Source organism: Scyliorhinus torazame, chromosome 4 (assembly GCF_047496885.1).
Source record: "Scyliorhinus torazame isolate Kashiwa2021f chromosome 4, sScyTor2.1, whole genome shotgun sequence".
Taxonomy (NCBI): domain Eukaryota; kingdom Metazoa; phylum Chordata; class Chondrichthyes; order Carcharhiniformes; family Scyliorhinidae; genus Scyliorhinus; species Scyliorhinus torazame.
In genome coordinates, this window is record NC_092710.1 from 113,638,755 (window position 1) to 113,664,038 (window position 25,284).

General features: G+C 46.4%; 1 protein-coding gene across 5 annotated transcripts in view; it reads left to right on the forward strand.

Moving 5' to 3' along the window:
• ggps1 (geranylgeranyl diphosphate synthase 1) overlaps nt 1-25,284 on the forward strand; it is a 110,548-nt gene that overhangs the window by 83,231 nt on the left and 2,033 nt on the right. The window lies entirely within an intron of this gene.

The window sequence follows — 25,284 nt, forward strand, 5'->3', positions numbered from 1 at the left end:
TTGTGAGCATCTCTATTTCAACTGGGATATCTCTGAGCAGAGAAGGTTTTCAAGTTTCTACAGCTAACTGGAAGTCCCTTATTCCCAGTACCATCTTGGTGAATCTCTTCTGTGCCCTTCTTGAATGCAGTGCTCAGAATTGGATACAATAATCCAACTGGAGGCTAATCAGTGATATATAAGGGTTAAGCATCCTTCCTTTTGTACTCTTATTGTTCTACGGTAACTTGGCACTCCAGTAACTTAGTACTCCAGTTCAGAAGAGGCCAGAGGTGGGGGCATAAAAGGGAAGTTTGGCTCTATTCAGCTGAGACCCTTCAGTATCAACCCATCTTTTGTTAAGCAAAGTGTGATCGAGTTAGTCATATAAAACAGAAAAGGCCCTTTGGCCCAGCATGTCTACGTGGGCAAAAACAGCCACCTTGCCATTCTAACCCCATTTTCCAGCACTTGGCCCATAGCCATGTATGCTCTGGGATCACAAGTGCATACATCAATACTACTTTTTAATTTAAAAAAAAATTTAAAATGCCAAAATCTTTTTTTCTAATTAAGGGCTAATTTAGTGGGCAGCACAATAGCACAGTGGTTAATACTGTGGGTTCACAGCACCAGGGTCCCAGGTTCGATTCCCCGCTGGGTCACTGACTGTGCGGAGTCTGCACGTTCTCCCAGTGTGTGCGTGGGTTTCCTCCAGGTGCTCCGGTTTCCCCCCACAGTCCAAAGACGTGCAGGTTAGGTGGATTGGGCTAAATTGTCCAAGGTTAGGAAGGGATATTGGGTTACGGGAATGGGGTGAAAGGACGGCCTTAAGTGGGTCGGTGCAGACTCGATGGGCCGAATGGCCTCCTTCTTTATTGTATGTTCTATGTCTCTAATTAAGCGTGACCAATCCACCTACCCTGCCCATCTTTGGTTTGTGAGGGTGAGATCCATGCAGAGGGGCTGGTTTAGCACAGTGGGCTAAACAGCTGGCTCTTAATGCAGAACAAGGCAGCAGCGCAGGTTCAATTCCCGTACCAGCCTCCCGTACAGGCGCCGGAATATGGCGACTAGGGGCTTTTCACAGTAACTGCATTGAAGCCTACTTGTGACAATAAGCAATTTTTTATTATTATTATTACATGGGGAGAATGTGCAAACTTCACACGAACAGTGAACCGGGGCTGTGATGGAACGGGTCCTCGGCACGGTGAGGTAGCAGTGCTAGTTACTGTGCCACAGTACTGCCCTTCGTAATACTGCTTAAATGTTAAGATGGTCTCTGCCTCCACCACCCTTTCAGCACGTTCCAAACTCCCACCACCCTGTGGACAAAAAAAATATCTCCTCACACCCCCTCTAAACCTCCTGCCCCTCTTAAATCTATGCCCCCTGAGCATTGACCCCTCCACCAAGGGGAAAAGTTTGTTCCTGTCTACTCTATCTGTGCTCCTCATAATTTTATACATCTGAATCATGTGCCCCCTCAATCTCCTTTTTTATTCATTTACAGGATGTGGGTGTCACTGGCTAGACCAGCATTTATTGCCCATCCCTAGTTGCCTTTCAGCAGGTGGTGGTGAGTTGCCTTCTTGAACCGCTGCAGTCCTTGAGGTGTAGGTACACCCACTGTGCTGTTAGGGAGGGCATTCCAGGATTTTGCCCCAGCGACAGTGATGGAATGGTGGTATATTTCCAAGTCAGGATGGTGAGTGACTTGGAGGGGAACCTCCAGGTGGTGGGGTTCCCAGGTATTTGCTGCTCTTGTCCTTCAAGGTGCTGACTAAAGAATCTTGGTGAATTCCTGAAGTGCATCCTGTAGACTGTACACACAGCTGCCACTGTTCATCGGTGGTGGAGGGTTTGAATGTTTGTGGAAGGAGGAACAATCAAGCGAGCTGCTTTGTCCTGAAAATCTTTCCATTGTTTGTTTTTGTACATGCAGCTTAAATTGTGGCTTGGGGAAGATTGGAGTGGAAATACAAGTTCTGGTGTCTTGCACTATTGAGTGGTGTTCAGAGTATCTTAGCTACCCTAGGTTTTGGGTCCATTCTAGCTGCCTTCACTGTAAAACTGGCTTCAGCACTTTGTGGCACAACACTTTGTGGCAGCAGGGTGCGTTTTGCTCCCTACTACCTCCCTAACACGCCCCGAGTGTCGCCACTCCATTTTTCTAACGAGGCAGTTGATAGCATGACTGAGATGACCAACAGAAGGGCAGCACGGTGGCGCAGTGGTTAGCACTGCTGCCTCACGGCGCCGAGGTCCCAGGTTCGATCCCGGCTCTGGGTCACTGTCTGTGTGGAGTTTGCACATTCTCCCCGTGTTTGTGTGGGTTTCGCCCCCCACAACCCAAAGATGTGCAGGGTAGGTGGATTGGTCACACTAAATTGCCCCTTAATTAGAAAAAATGAATTGGGTACTCTGAATTTAACTTTTTTTTTAAATAACCACAGAACATCTTTCATTAGCTTTCTTATTTTTTTTTTATTATTAAGGGGCAATTTAGCGTGGTCATTCCACCTAACCTGCACCTCTGTGTTGTGGGGGTGAAACCCACGCAGACACTGGGAGAATGTGCAGACTCCAGACAGTGACCTGGGGCCGGGATTGAACCCGCAGCCTCAGCGCTGTAGGCAGCAGTGCTAAGGGCTGGTTTAGCTCAGTGGACTAGACAGCTGGTTTGTAATGCAGAACAAAGCCAACAGCGTGAGTTGAATTCCCGTACCGGCTTACCCGAACAGGCGCCGGAATGAGGCGACTAGGGACTTTTCACAGTAACTTCATATTTGTGACAATAAAAGATTATCATTATCACTGCGCCACCATGCCGTCCTTTCATTAGATTTCTGTAGCTTCTGCAATCTGTTCCGTACCTGCCCAGGAAATTCTTTGTACCTGAAACGAAGCAGCAGTATTGCAATGTCAGATATTGTCTTAATTTGAACTGTGAAGCAAGCTTACTGAAAGTTGATAATCCTGCAGTATTGCTCATGGAGAGTGAAGAGAAAGTGAAAAGTACAATTTTTAATTAGTAAAATTTTATTTTTTTAAAATAGCTTTTATTAAAGTTTTCAAACACAATTTTTTCCCTTACAAATCAAAAAAAAAGGTAACATGATAAACTAACCAAATAACACAAAGTAATACTCCCCCCCCCCCCCCCCTCTCCCCCTCCAAAAACCCAAACAATTTACCCCCCCCTCCCCCTGGGTTGCTGCTGCTGGCCATCTATCTTCCCTCTAACGTTCCGCTAGGTAGTCGAGGAACGGTTGCCACCGTCTGGTGAACCCTTAAGCCGATCCTCTCAGCGCAAACTTCATCTGCTCTCGTTTTATGAACCCCGCCATATCGTTTATCCAGGCCTCCAGTCCGGGGGGTTTCCCTTCCTTCCACATGAGTAAAATCCTACGCCGGGCTACTAGGGATGCAAAGGCCACGACATCGGCCTCTTTCGCCTCCTGCACTCCCGGCTCATCCGCTGCTCCAAATATAGCTAACCCCCAGCCTGGCTTGACCCGGACCTTCACCACCTTCGAGATCACTCCCGTCACTCCCCTCCAATACCCTTCCAGTGCCGGATACGACCAAAACATATGTGTGGTTCGCCGGGCTTCCCCCGCACCTCCCACACTTGTCCTCCACTCCGAAGAACCTGCTCAATCTTGCCCCCGTTATGTGTGCTCTATGTAGCACCTTAAATTGAATCAGGCTAAGCCTGGCGCATGAGGAAGAGGAATTTACCCTGCTTAGGGCATCAGCCCACATACCCTCCTCTATCTCCTTCCCTAGTTCTTCTTCCCACTTTCCTTTTAGTTCGCCCACCGACTCCTCCCCCTCTTCCCTCATCTCACTATAAATCTCTGACACCTTGCCCTCTCCGACCCACACCCCTGAAAGCACCCTGTCCTGTATCCCCTGTGTCGGGAGCCGCGGAAATTCCCTCACCTGCATATATCTCAAGAAATTCCCCCGGGGTAACTTATACTTTCCCTCCAGTGCTCCCAAGCTCGCAAAAGTCCCATCTATGAATAAATCTCCCACCTTCCTAATTCCCAACTGGTACCAGCTTTGAAATCATCCATTCTTCCTGGGGCGAACCTATGGTTGTTCCTGATAGGGGACCCCACCAGGGCTCCCCGCACCCCTCTCTGTCGCCTCCACTGTCCCCATATGTTCAGTGTTGCCGCCACCACCGGGTTCGTGGTGTACTTTTTCGGTGAGAACGGTAGCGGCGCCGTCACCAGCGCCTCTAAACTCGTCCCTTTACAGGACCTTCTCTCCAGCCTTTTCCACGCCGCTCCCTCACCCTCCATCGTCCATCTACGTATCATTGCCACATTGGCGGCCCAATAATGATCTCCCAAGTTCTGTAGTGCCAGTCCTCCTCTGTCCCTACTGCACTGAAGGAACCCCCTCCTTACTCTCGGAACTTTCCCTGCCCACACAAAGCTCGTAATGCTCCTATCTATTTTATTAAAAAAGGTCCTGGTGATTAAAATAGGGAGACATTGAAATACAAATAAGAACCTCGGGAGGACCATCATCTTAATTGCTTGCACCCTGCCCGCCAGCGATAAAGGCTGCATGTCCCACCTCTTAAAGTCCTCCTCCATTTGTTCTACCAGCCGTGTCAGATTAAGTCTGTGCAAGGTCCCCCAGCTCCTAGCGATCTGAATCCCCAAGTATCGGAAGTTTCTTTCCACTTTCCTTAGCGGTAAGCCTTCTATCTCTCTACTCTGGTCCCCTGGATGTATCACATATAATTCACTCTTCCCCATGTTTAACCTATACCCCGAAAATTCCCCGAACCTCCTCAAGATTCGCATAACCTCTATCATCCCCCCCGCTGGGTCCGACACGTATAGCAATAGGTCATCCGTGTATAACGAAACTCTGTGTTCTTCTCCCCCTCTAGTCACCCCTCTCCATTTCCTGGAGTCTCTCAGCGCCATGGCCAGAGGTTCAATTGCCAGCGCAAACAACAATGGAGACCGCGGGCATTCCTGTCTTGTTCCCCTATATAATCGGAAATACTCCAATCTATGTCGACCTGTAACTACGCTTGCCGTCGGTGCCCCATAAAGTCGTCTAACCCAGCGAATAAATCCGTTCCCAAACCTCCTTAACACTTCCCATAAATACTCCCACTCCACCCTATCAAATGCCTTCTCTGCGTCCATTGCCGCCACTATCTCTCCCTCCCCCTCCACTGAGGGCATCATTATCACCCCTAATAGCTGTCGCACGTTAACATTCAATTGTCTCCCTTTTACGAACCCTGTCTGGTCTTCGTGCACCACCCCTGGGACACAGTCCTCTGTCCTCGATGCCAGCACCTTTGCTAGCAGTTTGGCGTCCACGTTCAATAGTGAAATAGGTCTATAGGACCCACACTGCATCGGATCTTTGTCCCTCTTCAAAATTAGCGATATCGTCGCCTCCGACATTGTCGGGGGTAGTGTCCCCCCTTCCCTGGCCTCATTGAACGTCCTCGCCAACAGCGGGGCCAACAAGTCCACATATTTTCTGTAGAATTCCACCGGGAACCAGTCTGGCCCCGGGGTCTTCCCTGCTTGCATGCTTCCCAGTCCCTTAATAACCTCGTCCACCTCAATCGGCGTCCTCAGGCCTGCCACCGCCTGCTCCTCCACTTTCGGGAACCTCAACTGGTCCAGGAACTGCCGCATCCCCTCCCCTCCCTCTGGGGGCTGAGACCTATACAGTTCTTCATAAAAGGTCTTAAACACCTCATTTATCTTTCCTGCCCTTCGCACGGTGTCTCCCCTTTCATCCCTAATTCCTCCTATCTCCCTCGCTGCTGCCCTCTTTCGCAGTTGGTGCGCCAACAGGCGACTAGCCTTTTCCCCATATTCATACCTCCTCCCCTGTGCCTTCCTCCACAGTACCTCCGCCTTTCTGGTGGTCAGAAGGTCAAACTCGGTCTGGAGTCGTCTCCTCTCCCTGTACAGCTCCTCCTCCGGGGTCTCTGCAAATTCCCTGTCCACCCTTAAAATCTCCCGCAGTAATCTATCCCTTTCCTTGGCCTCTGTTTTCCTTTTGTGGGCCCCAATAGAAATCAGCTCTCCTCTGACCACCGCTTTTAGTGCTTCCCAGACCACTCCCACAGGGACCTCGCCGTCGTCATTGACCTCCAGGTATCTCTCGATACACCCCCTCAGTCTTGCACACACTCCCTCATCCGCCATCAGTCCCACATCTAATCGCCAGAGTGTTCTCTGCTCCCTGTCCTCTCCTACTTCCAGGTCCACCCAATGTGGGGCATGATCCGAAACCGCTATGGCTGAGTATTCAGCTTCTTCTACCCTAGAGATCAACGACCTTCCTAAAACAAAAAAATCTATCCGGGAGTACACTCTATGGACGTGGGAAAAGAAGGAATACTCCCTAGCCCTGGGTCTAAGAAATCGCCATGGATCCACTCCCCCCATTTGGTCCATAAACCCTTTGAGTACCTTGGCCGCTGCCGGCCTTCTTCCAGTCCTTGAGCTGGATCTATCTAGCCCCGGGTCCAGCACCGTATTGAAGTCCCCTCCTAAAATCAAATTTCCTGCCTCCAGGTCCGGAATACGCCCCAGCATCCGTCTCATGAACCCCGCATCGTCCCAATTTGGGACATATACATTAACCAACACAACCTCCATTTCCTCCAGCCTACCACTCACCATTACATATCTACCTCCACTATCTGCTACGATGTTCTTTGCTTCAAATGCTACCCGTTTCCCCACCAAAATGGCCACCCCTCTGTTCTTTGCGTCCAGTCCTGAGTGGAACACCTGTCCCACCCATCCTTTCCTTAGCGTAACTTGGTCCGCCACCTTTAGGTGCGTCTCTTGGAGCATAACCACGTCTGTCCTTAGTCCTTTCAAATGCGCGAGCGCTCGGGCCCTTTTTATCGGTCTATTCAGGCCTCTCACGTTCCACGTGATCAGCCTCACTGGGGGGCTACCTGCCCCCCTCCCGTGTCGACTAGCCATTACCTTCTCTAGGCCAGTCCCATATCCCGCCTCCGCGCTCCCGCTCGCTCCCCCAGCGTCGCATTCCGCCCCCGACCACCCTCTCTTTAACCATTTCCTTTTGGATTTCCGCAGCAGCAACCCAGTTGTCCCCTTTCCCCCCCCCCCGCTAGATCCCTATCTAGCTTGATTGCTCCCCCATATCACTTCCGTAAGTCAGCTGACTTCAACTGACCCCAGCTACTCCTGCTCGCTCCTCGGCCCCCCCGGTGTGAGGGAACTCCCTTGCGCCTGTTTTCCCGCCTTATTCTTTCTGGCGCGGGAACATCCCTTTACCTGTCCCGCCTCTTATGGCGCAGCTCCCTTTCCCCTCCCCCTCTCCTTCCCCATTCTCTGACTATGTCCCGCCTCTCCCCCCTCACCGGCGCCCACATTTCCCCAGTGTCCCCTCCCTTCCCTGTTTACTTCTCGATTAACTTTCACCATCCCATTAACAAAAACAATAATAACAACAATAACAGTTCCCTGCAGCATCAGTCCCTCAGTTCCGGTCTAGTTTCTCTTCATTGATGAAGGACCATGCTTCCTCCACCGTCTCGAAATAATCGTGTCTCTCCTGATGCGTGACCCATAGTCTTGCCGGCTGCAGCATCCCAAACTTCACCTTCCTTTTGTGCAAAACCTTTTTGGCTCGGTTGAAGCTCGCCCTCCTTCTCGCCACCTCCGCACTCCAATCCTGGTAGATCCTTACCACCGCATTCTCCCATCTGCTACTCCGCACCTTTTTAGCCCATCTCAGGACCTCTTCTCTGTCCTTAAGGCGGTAGAATCGCACGATTATCGCCCTCGGTGGTTCTCCCGCTTTTGGTCTTCTCGCCGGGATCCGATTTGCCCACTCCAGCTCCATGGGGCCCGCAGGGGCCTCAGCACCCATCAGTGAGCTCAGCATCTTACTTGCGTACGCTCCACAGTCCACTCCTTCCACACCCTCCGGGAGACCTAGTATCCTAAGGTTCTTCCTTCGCGCTCCATTTTCAAGGGCCTCAATCCTATCAGCACACTTTTTATGAAGTGCCTCGTGCGTCTGAGTCTTGACCGCCAGGCCCAGGACCTCGTCCTCAATACCTGATACCTTCTGCTCCACCACGCGAAGTTCAGTCTCCTGGGTCTTTAAAGTCTCCTTAAGCCCCTCAATTGCCTGTAACAACGGGGTCATTACCTCCTTCTTCAGCAGGTCCATGCACCGTCTCACCACCTCGTCCTGCTCAGGCCCCCATGTCACCTGTGGTTTCTCCGCCGCCATTTTGTTCCACTCCCTCTGACCTTCTGGCTGCAGATTCTTCGGGCTGCAGCCGCCGCCGCCGGTTTTTTCTGCCGTCTTTCGGGGGGGACTCCCTTCCCTCGTGCCTCGCACCGGGTTTTACGGCCGTCCAAGTCCCCCGAAGAGGGCGAAGTTCCATCGGAGCTGGAGCCGCCGAAACGTGCGGCTAGCTTATCCCTGCCGCAACCGGAAGTCTAAAACTTACATTTGTATGGCATCTTCAATGTAGTGAAACATTTCAAGGTGCTTTATAGGGGCACCATGCCATAGATTAGGACAAGTAAGATTTAAAGAGCATCTAAAAGAGAGCACGCAGTTTAGGGAGGGATTCCAGAGCTCGAAGTAGCTGGAGACACTGCCCCCAGTGGTACAGCGATGGCAATTGGGACTGTGCAAAAGGCATAAGTTAGAGATGTGCAGAGATCTTGAGAGTTGCAAGGCTTGTTGAAGTTACAAAAATGCATGGTGGCTAGATCATGGGAGGGTTTTGAACAGAAGAGAGAATATTACATTGATGCAGTGGCGAACTGGAAACCAATGTAGGTGAGTGAAACCAGGGGTAGTAGATAAATAGGATGTGGTGCATTTTAGGATGTGGGCAGTCGTAAGCACGCCAGGGGAGGGGAAAAGTATGGATCAAAGTTCCCCAATTGCCAGAGAAGTTGGAGACTGAAGCAATTTCGAGTGATGGAGGGCTAAAGAGCAGTTAACAGTTTGATTACTAGCTGAATGTAAATATCAGGAAGGCAGAGCTGGTGTTGGAAGCCTGACTTTGAGGTGTTCGCTGAGCGACGATCATAGTGCTGCTTCTCTCTGGTTATAGCTGCTGTTCAGGGCCACGGCTACTTGCACCTGTGATTTGTGACTTTTACTGGTGGACATGGAGGGCCTACCAAGCAATGAAGTTCTGGGATGGAGGGAAGCAGCTACAGTAGTGTCTAAATTGGCAGGTGTTCGGACTGCTGTGGGCTTCCTTGAGTTCAGAACCTGCCTGAAAGAGACCAACAGCTAAATGAATGAGGCCACAGATAGCCAGGTTACCCAGGAGATCGAGCAGGGTAACTAAAGTTCAGTGTGACACTGGTCAGGAAGTGAACCATGGGCGTGGGCTCAGCAAGGAATTAGACCATGAGTGGGCAGGTAGCATGGGAAGAGTTGTGTTCTGGGCCAGGAAAAACTGGAGCAGGGATTTTAATTAAACAAAGAGGGAAAATAGGAAAAAATAAATTTAATAGGCTGAATGAGATGGTTAGAAGGTAGCATGGGAAGAGTTGTGTTCTGGGCCAGGAAAACTGGAGCAGGGATTTTAATTAAACAAATAGGGAAAATAGGAAAAAATAAATGTAATAGGCTGAATGAGATGGTTAGCACTGTTGCCTCGGGGCACCAATCCTGGCCCCGGGTCACTCTCAGTGTGGATGCCGGAATCTGAAACAAAAACAGAAAATGCTGGCTGACCAATCACGACGCTGTCAAAGCTCTTTAAATGTTGTTTTTTTGCTCGATTTACTTGCCTTTAGCAAGATGGCTGCTGCAGTGTATGTGGAGTGCCCTGCACTGCCACCCATTGGCTGACCACAGAACTGCACTTCCATCCATTCATTCTCTTCAACTTCGATTGTCATCAGGCAGAAAATGTTAACTCGGGTTTAGAGTGAAAAAGTGGTTTAGGAAATGATTCAAAATATGTAAATATTCACAAGATTGACTGTGCTGACTCTGAATATAGAAAGGTGAATAGTTTGTAATCTATTTAGTCCTTTTTATGCATTGTTGAGTTCTTAGCTTCTGTACTTGGTCCAATTGTTTTTGGGAAACTGTACCAGATCAGAAGATCCTCCTGGTATTTGTATGGCTGCTGACTAACATCAAGACCAGATTTTACACTTTTATCTGGCGCGCACTTTTTTATTGTTTCTTAGGATGAGAGCCTTGCTGGCAAAGTCAACATTTGTTGCTCATTCTTAACTTGTCTTTGAGAAGGTGGTGGTGAGCTGCCGCCTTGGACCACTGCAGTCCATGTGATATGGTGTTCATTCATTATGCTGTCCGGGATGCAGTTCCCGGGTTGGTCCAGCAACAGTGCAGGAATGGTAACATAGTTCCAAATCAGGTTGGTGACTGGCTTGGAGGGGAACTTGCAGACAATGGTGTTTCCAAGGCTCTGCTGTCCACAAATCCCAGCAGGTGGTGTGTCTGGAAGATGTTGAAGGAACCTTGGCAGGTTGCTGCAGTAAATCATGTGTATAGTGTACACTGCTGCCACTGTGTGACGGTGAATGGGGTGCTGATCAAATGAGCTGCTTGTCATAAACGATGTTGAGCATCTTAAACATTGGAGCTGTACTCATCCAATAATCCAAGCAAGTGAAGAGTATTGACATCCCACTTCTCCTTTGTACCTGATGGATGGTGTATAGGCTTTGGGGAGTAGAGAGGTATGTTACTTGCAGCATAATTCACTGCCTCTGAACTGCTCCTGTAGCCACATTATTAATATGGCTAGTCCAGTTCAGTTTCTGGTCAGCGGTAACCCCGCCAGGTTGATAGCTGGGTATTCAGCGGTAATGTCACGGGGCGATGGTTGGATTCTCTTCTGTGGAGATGTCATTGCATGGCACTTGTGTAAAGTAAATTAATTTGGCACTTATTAGTCCAAACCTGAACGTTGTCCAGGCCTTGCTGCATATGGACGGGAACAGCTACTGAAGCAGATGTTTTAATATTGTCCACTTGGATGAGTACAGCTCCGACAAAATTGAAGATGCTCAACAGCATCCAAGACAAAGCCCACTTGATCAGCACCCCAACCACCACCACCACAGTGTCAGCAGTATGTACCATACACGCTACATATTTCCAAGGTTCCTTTAATAGCACTTTCCAGCCCCATGATCTCCTGGGATCTGTGACCAGAAGACGCATAGGAACACCACCTGCAAGTTCCCCTCCAAGTCACGCACCTGACTTGCAACTATTTCACCGTTCCTTTACTGTTGCTGGATCAAAATCCTAGACCTGCCTTTCTAACAGCATTGTCGGAGTATCTACACCTCGTGGACTCTGGAATCATGAACGGCAGTTAAGTCCTCTCTGTAAGTTATGGTTGTGTTCCTAAAAATTGCAACTTTTAAGTGAATCAACTTTGATTTCTACGGGAAATTGATTGACAATGTTAAAGATTAGCTGGGTCCTGTTGGGCATTTCTCCCCCGGGGGGAAGTAACCAAATGTCCAATTTGAAATACTATACCATTTATGTACAGTACTGGGCACGGGAGCAATAGGTCAGAAGGTGAGAGCATTGAGGGAGAACTAGGGAATAGGGACAGTGTGGCTCTGAGGCAGAGCAGACGGGGAGAAGTTGCTGAACACAGCGGGTCTGGTGGCCTGAAGTGCATATGTTTTAATGCAAGGAGCATTACGGGTAAGGCAGATGAACTTAGAGCTTGGATTACTACTTGGAACTATGATGTTGTTGCCATTACAGAGACCTGGTTGAGGGAAGGGCAGGATTGGCAGCTAAACGTTCCAGGATTTAGATGTTTCAGGCGGGATAGAGGGGGATGTAAAAGGGGAGGCGGAGTTGCGCTACTTGTTCGGGAGAATATCACAGCTATACTGCGAGAGGACACCTCAGAGGGCAGTGAGGCTATATGGGTAGAGATCAGGAATAAGAAGGGTGCAGTCACAATGTTGGGGGTATACTACAGGCCTCCCAACAGCCAGCGGGAGATAGAGGAGCAGATAGGTAGACAGATTTTGGAAAAGAGTAAAAACTACAGGGTTGTGGTGATTGGAGACTTCAACTTCCCCAATATTGACTGGGACTCACTTAGTGCCAGGGGCTGAGACGGGGCGGAGTTTGTAAGGAGCATCCAGGAGGGCTTCTTAAAACAATATGTAAACAGTCCAACTTGGGAAGGGGCAGTACTGGACCTGGTATTGGGGAATGAGCCCGGCCAGGTGGTGGTTGTTTCAGTAGGGGAGCATTTCGGTAACAGTGACCACAATTCAGTAAGTTTTAAAGTACTGGTGGACAAGGATAAGAGTGGTCCGAGGATGAATGTGCTAAATTGGGGGAAGGCTAATTATAACTATATTAGGCGGGAACTGAAGAACATAGATTGGGGGCGGATGTTTGAGGGCAAATCAACATCTGACATGTGGGAGGCTTTCAAGTGTCAGTTGAAAGGAATACAGGACCGGCATGTTCCTGTGAGGAAGAAAGATAAATACGGCAATTTTCGGGAACCTTGGGTGACGAGTGATATTGTAGGCCTCGTCAAAAAGGAAAAGGAGGCATTTGTCAGGGCTAAAAGGCTGGGAACAGACGAAGCCTGTGTGGCATATAAGGAAAGTAGGAAGGAACTTAAGCAAGGAGTCAGGAGGGCTAGAAGGGGTCACGAAAAGTCATTGGCAAATAGGGTTAAGGAAAATCCCAAGGCTTTTTACACGTACATAAAAAGCAAGAGGGTAGCCAGGGAAAGGGTTGGCCCACTGAAGGATAGGCAAGGGAATCTATGTGTGGAGCGAGAGGAAACGGGCGAGGTACTAAATGAATACTTTGCATCAGTATTCACCAAAGAGAAGGAATTGGTAGATGTTGAGTCTGGAGAAGGGGGTGTAGATAGCCTGGTTCACATTGTGATCCAAAAAGACGAGGTGTTGGGTGTCTTAAAAAATATTAAGGTAGCTAAGTCCCCAGGGCCTGATGGGATCTACCCCAGAATACTGAAGGAGGCTGGAGAGGAAATTGCTGAGGCCTTGACAGAAATCTTTGGATCCTCACTGTCTTCAGGGGATGTCCCGGAGGACTGGAGAATAGCCAATGTTGTTCCTCTGTTTAAGAAGGGTAGCAAGGATAATCCCGGGAACTACAGGCCGGTGAGCCTTACTTCAGTGGTAGGGAAATTACTGGAGAGAATTCTTAGAGACAGGATCTACTCCCATTTGGAAGCAAATGGACGTATTAGTGAGAGGCAGCACGGTTTTGTGAAGGGGAGGTCGTGTCTCACTAACTTGATAGAGTTTTTCGAGGAGGTCACTAAGATGATTGATGCAGGTAGGGCAGTAGATGTTGTCTATATGGACTTCAGTAAGGCCTTTGACAAGGTCCCTCATGGTAGACTAGTACAAAAGGTGAAGTCACACGGGATCAGGGGTGAACTGGCAAGGTGGATACAGAACTGGCTAGGTCATAGAAGGCAGAGGGTAGCAATGGAGGGATGCTTTTCTAATTGGAGGGCTGTGACCGGTGGTGTTCCACAGGGATCAGTGCTGAGATCATTGCTGTTCGTAGTATATATAAATGATTTGGAGGAAAATGTAACTGGTCTGATTAGTAAGTTTGCAGACGACACAAAGGTTGGTGGAATTGCGGATAGCGATGAGGACTGTCTGAGGATACAGCAGGATTTAGATTGTTTGGAGACTTGGACGGAGAGATGGCAGATGGAGTTTAATCCGGACAAATGTGAGGTAATGCATTTTGGAAGGTCTAATGCAGGTAGGGAATATACAGTGAATGGTAGAACCCTCGAGTATTGAAAGTCAAAGAGATCTAGGAGTACAGGTCCACAGGTCATTGAAAGGGGCAACACAGGTGGAGAAGGTAGTCAAGAAGGCATACGGCATGCTTGCCTTCATTGGCCGGGGCATTGAGTATAAGAATTGGCAAGTCATGTTGCAGCTGTATAGAACCTTAGTTAGGCCACACTTGGAGTATAGTGTTCAATTCTGGTCGCCACACTACCAGAAGGATGTGGAGGCTTTAGAGAGGGTGCAGAAGAGATTTACCAGAATGTTGCCTGGTATGGAGGGCATAAGCTATGAGGAGCGATTGAATAAACTCGGTTTGTTCTCACTGGAACGAAGGAGGTTGAGGGGCGACCTGATAGAGGTATACAAAATTATGAGGGGCATAGACAGAGTGGATAGTCAGAGGCTTTTCCCCAGGGTAGAGGGGTCAATTACTAGGGGGCATAGGTTTAAGGTGAGAGGGGCAAGGTTTAGAGTAGATGTACGAGGCAAGTTTTTTACGCAGAGGGTAGTGGGTGCCTGGAACTCACTACCGGAGGAGGTAGTGGAAGCAGGGACGATAGGGACATTTAAGGGGCACCTTGACAAATATATGAATAGGATGGGAATAGAGGGATCCAGGGAGTGTAGAAGATTGTAGTTTAGTCGGGCAGTATGGTCAGCACGGGCTTGGAGGGCCGAAGGGCCTGTTCCTGTGCTGTACATTTCTTTGTTCTTTGTCCTTTGTATCCCTGAAGTGTTTTCCTGGTGGCTTTGAGTGATTTAGAGTCTCAATGCTAGGGGATAACCCAAGTGCTCCAGCAGTATCGATTGTTCGTTCTCCAACCTCTTCAAAACATAGAATTTCACTGCTTGGTTGATGGCTTCTCTTGCTTTCTTTGCCGCAGCAGGAGCACTATCACCACTTACTTGTGATTAAAGTCTCGTGCACTCCAAAATTTAATAAGCTCGGGCTTTAGACCGTCTTTTTTTTTCAAACGAAAAGAGATCAATGTTGTCTCAAATAACACTACCAACAATGGTGTTGAGCTGACAGTACCTGATGTTGCATTAAGGGAACTGACAGGTTCTGTGCGATGGTGCGAGAAGAAAGCTATATACCGGAATTTGGGATTTAACTTGGGTAAACTGGACTTAAAACATCCTGCTTTCTAGCGAATCGGCTTAAATTGAGGCAACTTAAAATGAGGAATTGCTGTTCTCAACACTAGTTATTAAACAGCATCGAGCAAATACATGGTGTTTTAGCAGCAGCTTTCTGACTGTGGCTAGTTGTTTGCAGTTTATAATCATGTGTAACTTGTGTGCTGAGCAAAATGTTAAAGTCATGTTTTTTTCCAGATTTTTAGGTCTTTGTCTTTGATTACTTTAAAACTGGTGACCATGTAGTTTACGATTAAAGCTGAAGGGAAGGCGTCGGGTGCAGTTCTTGCAGCTGTCAGGAATTGGCACTGACATGGAGTCAGTGTCTGAATATGGGCACTGCCTTCCCTCCAACAGATGAGCTCCAGCCTTCTGACACTTTATAATCCATGTTGCTGCGCAGCTTTTCTGTACCTTGGTGTCTGCTTTGGTTCGGCAGTTGCTTTAAATGGCTGGGTGATTTTTCAGATCCTCCTTTTAAGGTGCACCTCTCCTTTCACCATGTGCCCTTCAGCTATAGCTGAGACTCCTTCCAAGCAATATGAGTATATTGTACTAAAATACTTCAGTTATCCCAAAGTTTGAGACTTCATCAGGAATCGGCAAGTTCCAGAACTTGCTTTTCCTTCCTCCGCTGAGTATATAAAACTTCATAAACTTGATTTTGTCGAAATCTCAGCTGCCCATATCCTAATCTGCACCATCAACCAGCCCCTGTGCTCACTGACCTACATTACCTCCCAGTCCAGCAAAGGTTAATTCTCATCCTTATGTTCAAATTGCTCCATGGCCTCCAGTCCCTGTTGCCACAACGACCTCCATCCTTGAAACCCACGGGCGTATCTGCTGAATTCCTTTGATTCTAACCACCCGATTTTCATTGCCCCGCAATTGACAGCTGTGCTCAAGTCCTAAGCTCTGAAAGTTCCTCTCAAAGCCACTCTGCTTCTCTTTCCTCCATTAAGATGCTCTATGAAACATAACTAAAGCCTTGGTCATTGGCCCTGATATCTCCTTCTGTGGCTCGGTGTCATTTTCTTTAATAATCACCCCTGTGAACTAACTCTGAATGTTTTACAATAAAGGATGTTGTATTAGTTCAAGTGATTGAGCGTTTCTGCATGGAGGGCTCTGGATGTGATGGGTTCTGAGCCTTGAGAATCTTGAAATGTTTAACTACAAGATGATGAGCCTTCAATCAAACATTGTTTATGAATTAGGCTGACTAGATGCAGCTGACCTTTGGATCCTGCTGATCTCTAAGAAAATGCAATCTCTTGTTGGAACAAGATGTTACTAGGGCGGCGCAGTGGTTAGCACTGCTGCCTCAGTGCTGAGGACCCGGGTTCAATCCCGGCCCCGGGTCACTGTCCGTGTGGAGTTTACACATTCTCCCTGTATCTGTGCAGGGTAGGTGGATTGGCCATGCCAAATTGCCCCTTAATTGGAAAAAAAGATTGGGTACTCTAAATTTTAAAAAGGGAAAAAGATGTTACGATCTAAGTACCTATGGGTAGGTGTGAAATGAGAGCAAACTTCCCATACCACACTGAGATTGTTGCTGTCCATGCTGTAACAGTTGGTTGTTTACATTTACTTTTGTCTCCTCTAATACCCAAAGTCCCAAATTTTAAACACCCAAGGTTTCAGCTGCTCACTGAGAGTCTGGACCCTTGTTATTTATACGTTGGATCCCATGGAGATTGAATGTACTTCTGGAGTTTGGGAGTGAGAACCAATAGTCGCAATGCTCTGATTCTGCCTTCAAAGAGCTTAAATCACAGAATAATACAGCACAGAAGAGACTCTTTGGCCCATCGAGTCTGCACTGATGGATGAAAATCACCTGACCTGCCTACCTAATTCCATTTGCCAGCACTTGGCCCATATCGTGAGGTAACTAGTAGAATGTGAAATATGCAGTGGAGAAAAACAGTTCCTTGATGACAAAACAACAGGAACTACTCGGATGTCATAACCCCTAGTACCTTGGGGTGTTACTCGATCGGGACTTGCCACCCAGCTCAGCAACAATTCACAACCACTGTTGTAGCTTGGTACTTGCTCTGGGAAGGGAAAGAACTGGTAATAGAAGCAATTCCAAATCCAGGGTACTTGCAAGGGAAATCTATCTCTCATAGTTCAAGCTTTCCAGGGATTTTACTCTTGTGTTTAAACAGGTTTGTGTGGAGCCTGCGTGGTTTTATATTTATAGAATTCCTGTTGGAATGTGCAGGTGCTGAATTTAATGCTTTAAGGGCAGCACGGTAGCACAAGTGGCTAGCACTGTGACTTCACAGCGTCAGGGTCCCAGGTTTGATTCCCCACTGGGTCTGCACGTTCTCCCCGTGTCTGCGTGGGTTTCCTCCGGGGGCTCCGGTTTCCCCCCACAGTCCAAAGAGGTGTAGGTTAGGTGGATTGGCCATGATAAATTGCCCTTAGTGGCCAAAAAGCTTAGGAGGGGGTTATTGGGTTATGGGGATAGTGTGGAAGTGAGGGCTTTAGTGCGTCGGTGCAGACTCGATGGGCCGAATTACCACCTCCTGCACTGTATGTTCTATGCTCTAACCTTATGGTGATTGGCATGTTAAAAGCTTTAAACTCTTGGGAGTTTTAAATTTGTTTTGTGTATTTGTTTTGCCGCCTTGTTCCTATTTGATGTATCTGCTGCCTTCTCTAGTGCACTGCATTGTCATTCATGATTTGGACATGATTTTTAGAGCCTTAATTTCTTGAACAAAATGATTGTGACACTTGAATTGAAAGAGGAGACCGACTGAGATTTATTGATTCCTTGCGGCACCTGTATGTTGCACTGTCGTGTGGGCCTCAAATCTGTTCTGCTATCCAGTTCGATCCTGGCTGATTCTCAATTCCATTCACCTACCCTGTTCCATTTTCTGTTATATCTTTAATCAAAACTCTCAATTTTGAGGTTTTCAGTTGACAAAACTTCACAGTAGCGGAAATCAGGAAAACACTGCCAAAAATCTGAATGAAGTGCTTCCTGACATCTCCCCTGAATGGCCTAGCTCTAATATTGAGGTTATCCTGTTTCTCCCACAAGAGAGAATGTTTGCGTTTTCTCTCTCTCTCTCTCTCTCTCTCTCCTTTCAATCTCTTTCTCTCCCCTTCCTCTGTCTCCCCCTCCTCTCTCTCTCTCACTCTCCTTTCTTTCTCTCTCTCTCTCTCTCTCTCTCCATGTCCTCTCTCTCCCGTTTCAATCTCTCTTTTCCTCTCTCTCTCTCTCTCTCTCTCGCTCTCCTTTCAATTTCTCTTTCTCTGTCTCTCTCTCGCTTCCTTCATTCCTCTTCTTGCTCTCTCTGCTTGTTCTCTTCTCACTCGCTCTCTGCTCTATTCTATCCTAATTTTAGCAAATCTTTTAACCATCATAAACATGTCAATTTGATCAAGCCCATAATTGCCTACGCTCAAAGGAACACTACCCCGCTACCATTCTCCTGTGAACACTCGGGTCAACATATATGCATCAAATGCAGCCCACTTGTGGTGAAACTTAAATCACAGTGAGATAGACAAATCCTGGTGCTTTTGTGTCCTTTCCCCTGTAGTGTGTTGCAGGGAAGGCTGGGGAAATATAATAGCTAAATTTGACCATGAATGGGGAAAGACTGTTCTATATTGTAGTTGTTGAAAAGAGAGACATGCTCTTGAAGCTTTTGACCTTGAACTCAGGGCAATTCTCAAGATAAACCAACAGTAAAGGGAACAAATTTAAACTGCATGAGAAGAGACTGCCAGCATTCTTCTCATGCAGTATAAATTGTTGTACCTTTTACTGTTGGCTTATCTTGAGTAGCTGTCCTGATGAATCCAAGATGAAAAGCTTCGATAGCATGTCTCTTTCCAGGAATACTCCAGTTATGTGCTACCAAACAACTGCTGTTCCTAACGACTGACATGGGATCAATGAAAGATTCTGAGAAATGTGCCTATACTGAAGTTACTGGACTGTGGAATAATGTTGCTGTCTGGAATGAAGGAAGCTGAAGCCACTATCTTCGAACAGGAGAGTGGTTAACATTTTGAAGCAGATGAAGTTGAGGGGGGAAAGAGAACAAGGCAGCGAGATTAGTTTTGGCCTGTCCCAACAGAGAGCCAGGTGGGCTGAATGACCATGTGCTGTACTGGGAACTAGTGGGTTCCTTGCAGTAGCAGTAATTATCTATTCCATGCACATCATTTCATCTGGTGATCTAAATGGGGCAAGTCAGACCATGAGCACCAACTCCTTTTGTCCCCGCCATAGTCTTGCATTGAATAAATTGCAACTTGGGTAATCCGTTTCTGGTCGGAGATGGTTCTTGAGTTGTTGAAGATTCGAGATCGCAACGGATGAAATAATTCATCCACGTTCTTTGTGGTAATGTCGGATCCCATGTGAGTGGCCCATGATCTGATACTCCATATACTGTGCCAACATCAGCAAAAAGAACTTGCTTCTGTTATTCCCTGACCACCCCCCAACATTCTCAATGTGTTGCAACTTCCTCGCTACAAAGTAAATATCGGAGTAGCAACTCCCTCATTTGGGATGTTGAGTTAAAGAATGTCCTTGTTACAGCAAATCAGGGTTCTGTTGTGCCTTGCCACAGGAATAACCATCAATGCCAGCAGCCAAAGATCAACTTGCAATGTAAAGGGAGAAATGATGGGCATGTCTAATTCTGACAAGGCACAGGCAGATTCAGTGATCTTTAGAATTGAAAGTGTGTGTTGTGGGCGTGTGTTGTGGGCAATGTGCATACATTTCCCACAGAATGAGGAAAGAGAGAAATTACAGACATTTAAACATGGAGCTGTTTTAAGAATGAGGTGTAGTCATATTTCTTTTGTAAGTACAGAGGAGCGAGACAAGTGCAATGTTTCTTTACAGGATCTGTGGATTGGACAATTTTACGGTCGGTGTGCTTTTCTGAATTAAGGACAAATTGAATTTGTACAGTATTTCCACTTGAGTGCGTCTGCCACTGAGGGTGGAGATTTCTGTGAAGGCTGCTTTGCCACAATTCATTCAGATACTAAGAATCTTTTGTGATAACAAAATGGTATCCAGCTCCAATGCAACCAAAAATAGTTGCTTCAGTTGCACTAAAGGGCCGTATATCCTTTCCCAGTGCTTCGATTCCACTATTCAAGCTCATTAAATCACGACGGCTGTTCAGATTTAATCAGGTCAGCATTAAGTTTTAGAGCACTGGAGTGACACAATTGCATGAAGTAATACAGCCCCGGTGAAAGCTGTTCACATATGGAGGGCTGTCATTTGATACTTTAGCAGAAAGGTGATAATGTATGGGTCTTAAGTGTCAGATTGAAAATTATTCTGAAGTGTGTGCTATTTTAATTTTTTTACTGCCGATGGTTAATTTTACAGGGGCTGTTTAGCACAGGGCTAAATCGCTGGCTTTGAAAGCAGACCAAGGCAGGCCAGCAACACGGTTCAATTCCCGTATCAGCCTCCCCGAACAGGCGCCGGAATGTGGCGACTAGGGGCTTTTCACAGTAACTTCATTTGAAGCCTACTTGTGACAAGCGGGTTTTTTTTAGGGAATGCAAGACTGATGGTTAATATGACTGTTTTTTGTTTAGACCATCAAAATGACTGCCCTTGCAGAGTTCCAGTAGGAATTAATCTTGCCTCTACCAAGTTTAAAATAGAAAATTCACATTCTGCATGCTAATTTAGGAATGGTGCATTTTATATACAGACAAATTATTTCTGAAGTGCAACTAAACCATTGTTTTAAAATTCATGTTTTGAGTGGTTGCAGATCATGTGCATGATAATTTTAGCATTTATTTTCTACTTGTGTGGCGAGCCAGAAACTTGCGGTTCTAGACTGGATATAGATGTGAGAGACAGTACCATTCTGTGGCACTCTGCATATTCACCAGCATGTGTAGCTGCAGAAACTACTATTGAAAAGAGTTATTTACAACTGAGAAACAATGTTGTTTTTTTGATCACTGTTGATTTAGGTAGTCAAGGATAAGTAAAATACAAGTTACAAGAGGAACAGAATTTGCACTTTTCTAGATCACATTTTCTCCCCCTTGCCTGTTCCAGTTTTGTCCCCTTAATATGCCTGAAGATGGATACAATTCTGTGGGAAGTATTGACACCACCGTGCCTTTTGTAACTTGGCTCTGAAAAGGAGTAGTGTCCGATCTGAGACTGAGGCTTGCAGGAAATCTGGAGGAATTTGGCGTTAATTTAGACCTGTAGTCCCTGAGCAGCTCCATGCAGTACCCACTGTTTTGGAATATTGCTGAACCTATTAATCTGCATAAGTAAATGTGGAGGGAGGAGGTTTAAAACATTCCCAGCTAACTGCCCTAATCTTCAACGGTCAGCGTCAAAATATCTGACGGAACACCATTATTGCAGATGAAGTTTGTGTTCCACAATTGAAATAAATGTGCTGCTAAGTAAAATACTGAATTCTTGACACTGCCAGGCAGACAGAAATTTAAGCCCAAGGGATTCCCTTGTGCACCCAGTTTGAAATCCTACATTGAGAAGCCAGGTATAACTATCGTACATGCTTCTACCTCATTCATGTAGGAATTTCACAAATATACTAATTAACTGATGGGCTTATCATAAATTAGCTCCCAGATTTTTCTCCATTTGAGACCCAGAATTAGATTCACATTTGAGACCAGGCTGAAAGTGATGCCCGGTGTCTCGAGTTTAATGTAGCTCTTAACAGGAGGAACTAGGGGTGGGATGGTGGGTTTCAGTTCGATGCCTTTCATTCAAAACCATGGATTCATAGAATAGGAGGAAGCCATTTTGCCCTTGAAACCTAATCTGTCAATCAATTAGATCATGGCACAGTGGTTAGCACTGCTGTCTCACGGCACTTGAGGACCTGGATTCAATCCCGGCCCCGGCTCACTGTCCGTGTGGAGTTTGCACATTCTCCCCATGTCTACGTGGGTCTCTCCCACCCCACCCACCCCCCCACCCCCCCGCCCCCACAATTCAAAGATATGCAGGGTAGGTAGATTGGCCACAGTAAATTGCCCCTTAATTGGGGAAAAAAGAATTGGGTACTGTTTAAAAAAATAAAAAATAAAAAAAAAAATTTAAATAAAAAAAAACCCAGGAGGAATTAGACGTAAAATACCTCTTATGCCCTATTATGTATTTTCTTGCCCTATTATGTAATATCTTGCCCTATTATATATTTTCTTTTATTTCCTTTTCTTTTCATGTACTTAATGATCTGTTGAACTGCTCGCAGAAAAATACTTTTCACTGTACACATGACAATAAACAAAATCCAATCCAATCTTGTAAGTGGCTAGAAAGGATTTCTTTCTAATCTACTTCTAAATGCCTTCCTGACCGTGACCCTGAGGCCAAGTTGAGAATCTAGTGGTTCTTGGATGTTGGTGGACATTGTGCTGCTGGTAATATGTTTATGATACTTCAACGATAAAGACAAGGACAGTATATATTGCATTATAAGTGTTGATGGTCTTGCAAGTATTTCTCACAGCTAACTTCATTGCAAAGAAAAAAGGTGAGTGGTCTTCGGCCATTTGGGCAGCAGTTACACTGCACTTGGTGTGAGGTTATATCGGATTGTCACCTGTGTAATGCTGCTATTTGTGTTGACCCAGCACTTCATTTACATTGATGAGAAAGTGGCAGCATTGTTACACCCTTACCGCTGTTCTGTTTTGACTATTCTATCCCAGTTGATGTGTAAATGTGACTCTGAGGCCCAAGCACAGTTTTACAAAAATAATCACTGTGAACATGGGAACAGAAGGAGGCCATTAAGCCCCTTAAGCATGTTCCAGCATTAAGTGAGGTCATGGCTGATTCATGACCTAACTCGACAAACGTAACTCTGCAAACGCACCTTTGCCCTGGATCCTTTGGGCCAACACAAATCTACCAATCTCTGATTTCAAAATTACAATTGATCTAGCATCAATTGCCATTCAGGCAAGTGAACTCCAAACTTCCTCCACCGTTTGTGTCGAAGTGTCTCCTAATTTCACATCTGGGCGGGTTCTCCAGTCCACCAGCTGTGTTTTCCTGGGTGGTGTGCCCTCACCGGCAGCGGATTCCCCATGGTGACCACCCCACACCTCCGGGAAACCTGTGGGTGTGCTGCCGGCGCAACAGAGAATCCCACTATTGGTTCTAACTTTTAGGTTCTGCTTCCTAGTCATTCACGTCCAAGCCAAGTTAAGGATGTAGATGTTCTTGTAGAAATAGTTTCTCTTTACCCAATATGTGCCCCTTAATATCTTGAAAACATGGGTCAAATCACTAAATAGCCTTCACAATTCGAGAATATAACCTTAATTTGTATAATCTCTTCTCTAACAACCTTGAGAGTCCAGGTATCATTCTGGTTAATCTGCACTCTTTTCCCGCCAAGGCCAACCTGCCAAGGGCAGCACAGTAGTTAGCACTTTTGCTTCACAGTGCCAGGATCCCAGATACGATTCCCGGCTTGGGTCACAGTCTGTGTGGAGTCTGCACGTTCTCCCTGTGTCTGCGTAGGTTTCCTCCGGGTGCTCCGGTTTCCTCCCACAAGTCTCGAACATGCTGTTAGGTGAATTGGACATTCTCCAGTGTCCCTCTGTGTACCCGAACAGGTGCCGGAATGTGGCGACTAGGGACTTTTCACAGTAACTTCATTGCAGTGTTAATATAAGCCTACCTGTGACAATAAATATTATTATTATTATCCTTCTTAATATTTGGGCACTGGAACTGCCCTACGTACTCTAGGTGTGGTCCAACCAGAGCTTTGTATAGCTGAAATATGGCTACCCCTGAAATTATTGGTAGGTTAGAATATTATTAAAATGAACTTGGTACTCCCATTAGAATAAGAGGAATTATCTGGTACTGATACCTACAATGCAAAAGGAGGCCATTCAGCCCAGGTCTGCCTTGACCCTCTGAAAGAGCACCCCACCTAACGTGCACATCTTTGGACACGTAAGGGGAATTTTTTGCATGGCCAATTCATCTAACCTGCACATCTTTGGACTGTGGGAGGAAACCAGAGAATCTGGGGGAGAACATGCAAACTCTGGACAGTGTAATATTGGCATATGGTTTTTCCCCAGACTAATTCTCTCCTGTCCAGCAAGTGCACTGCGCTATAATGTCTGACTATGAGGCAGGGGGAAATATTAATTAACATTTTTGATTGAGTAACTGATCTGATGACATTCATTTTTGTCTGTGAAGACTTTGGGAGAACCCAGGGATGTGAGTGGTGATGTATAAATAAGTTTGCACATTGAATAATTTAATAAAGCAAACGTGACTTTCTTTTACAAGATCGAAAATAGAAGTCTTTGAAGGTGACTGAACAAGTCAATAGGGCTATTTTTGAAAAAGGACATCAGAGTTCCTGACCTTTAAATAGAGGTGTAGAGTACAAAAGCAAGGGAGTTACAGTGAACTGTTACAAATCATTAGTTAGGCCTCAGCTGGAATATTGTGTCCCATTCTGGGAACTGAACGTTAGGTAATGTCAGGGACTTGGGTAGGGTGCAGAGGGCAACTACTAAGATGGTACCAGGACTGAGGGGCTTCAGTTAGGTGGTGACAGTGGAGAAACTGGGATTTTTCCATTAAAAGTAGAGAAAACGAAGGGGGGATTTAATGGGGAGGGTGGTGGTTAGCAGGTGACAAGTACAAAGGATACAGTCCCGGAAGATGTGCTATTCGGTGAATTGGACATTCTGAATTCTTCTCCGTATACCCAAACGGCCGCCGGAGTGTGGCGACTAGGGGTTTTTCATAGTAACTTCATTGCAGTGTTAATGTAAGCCTACTTGTGACAATAAAGATTATTATACAGATTTGAAGTAGTTGACTAAAGAAGTGCAGGATCTAAGAATTTTCTTTGCACAGCATGTTTTCTGAAGGAGTGATAAAAAACAATTTGATAGTGATTTTCAAAGGTACGTTTACGAGACTGACTGTGGGGAAAGAACAAGAGCTTTGGACTAATTAGATGGCTTGGCATGAAACAAATGGGCTCTTTTGTGATTGACTATATAAAATAACTGGAGTTCAAACATCTGTAAATATTCCAAAAGGCTCACCTGACTTTTCTTTTGGTTGCACAAATGCAGTGCTGGATCCAGTTGTGTAGCTCCTTTGGGCTTGTGAGCTTTTTTCTTTGTCTATCAATAATTTGTAACTTGGCATTTATTTCATATTTACAATGGTTGCTGCCTACAGGCTGAAGTTTAAAAAAAACGGATGTTTGGTATATCAATCAAAATCAAGTTAACAACCATT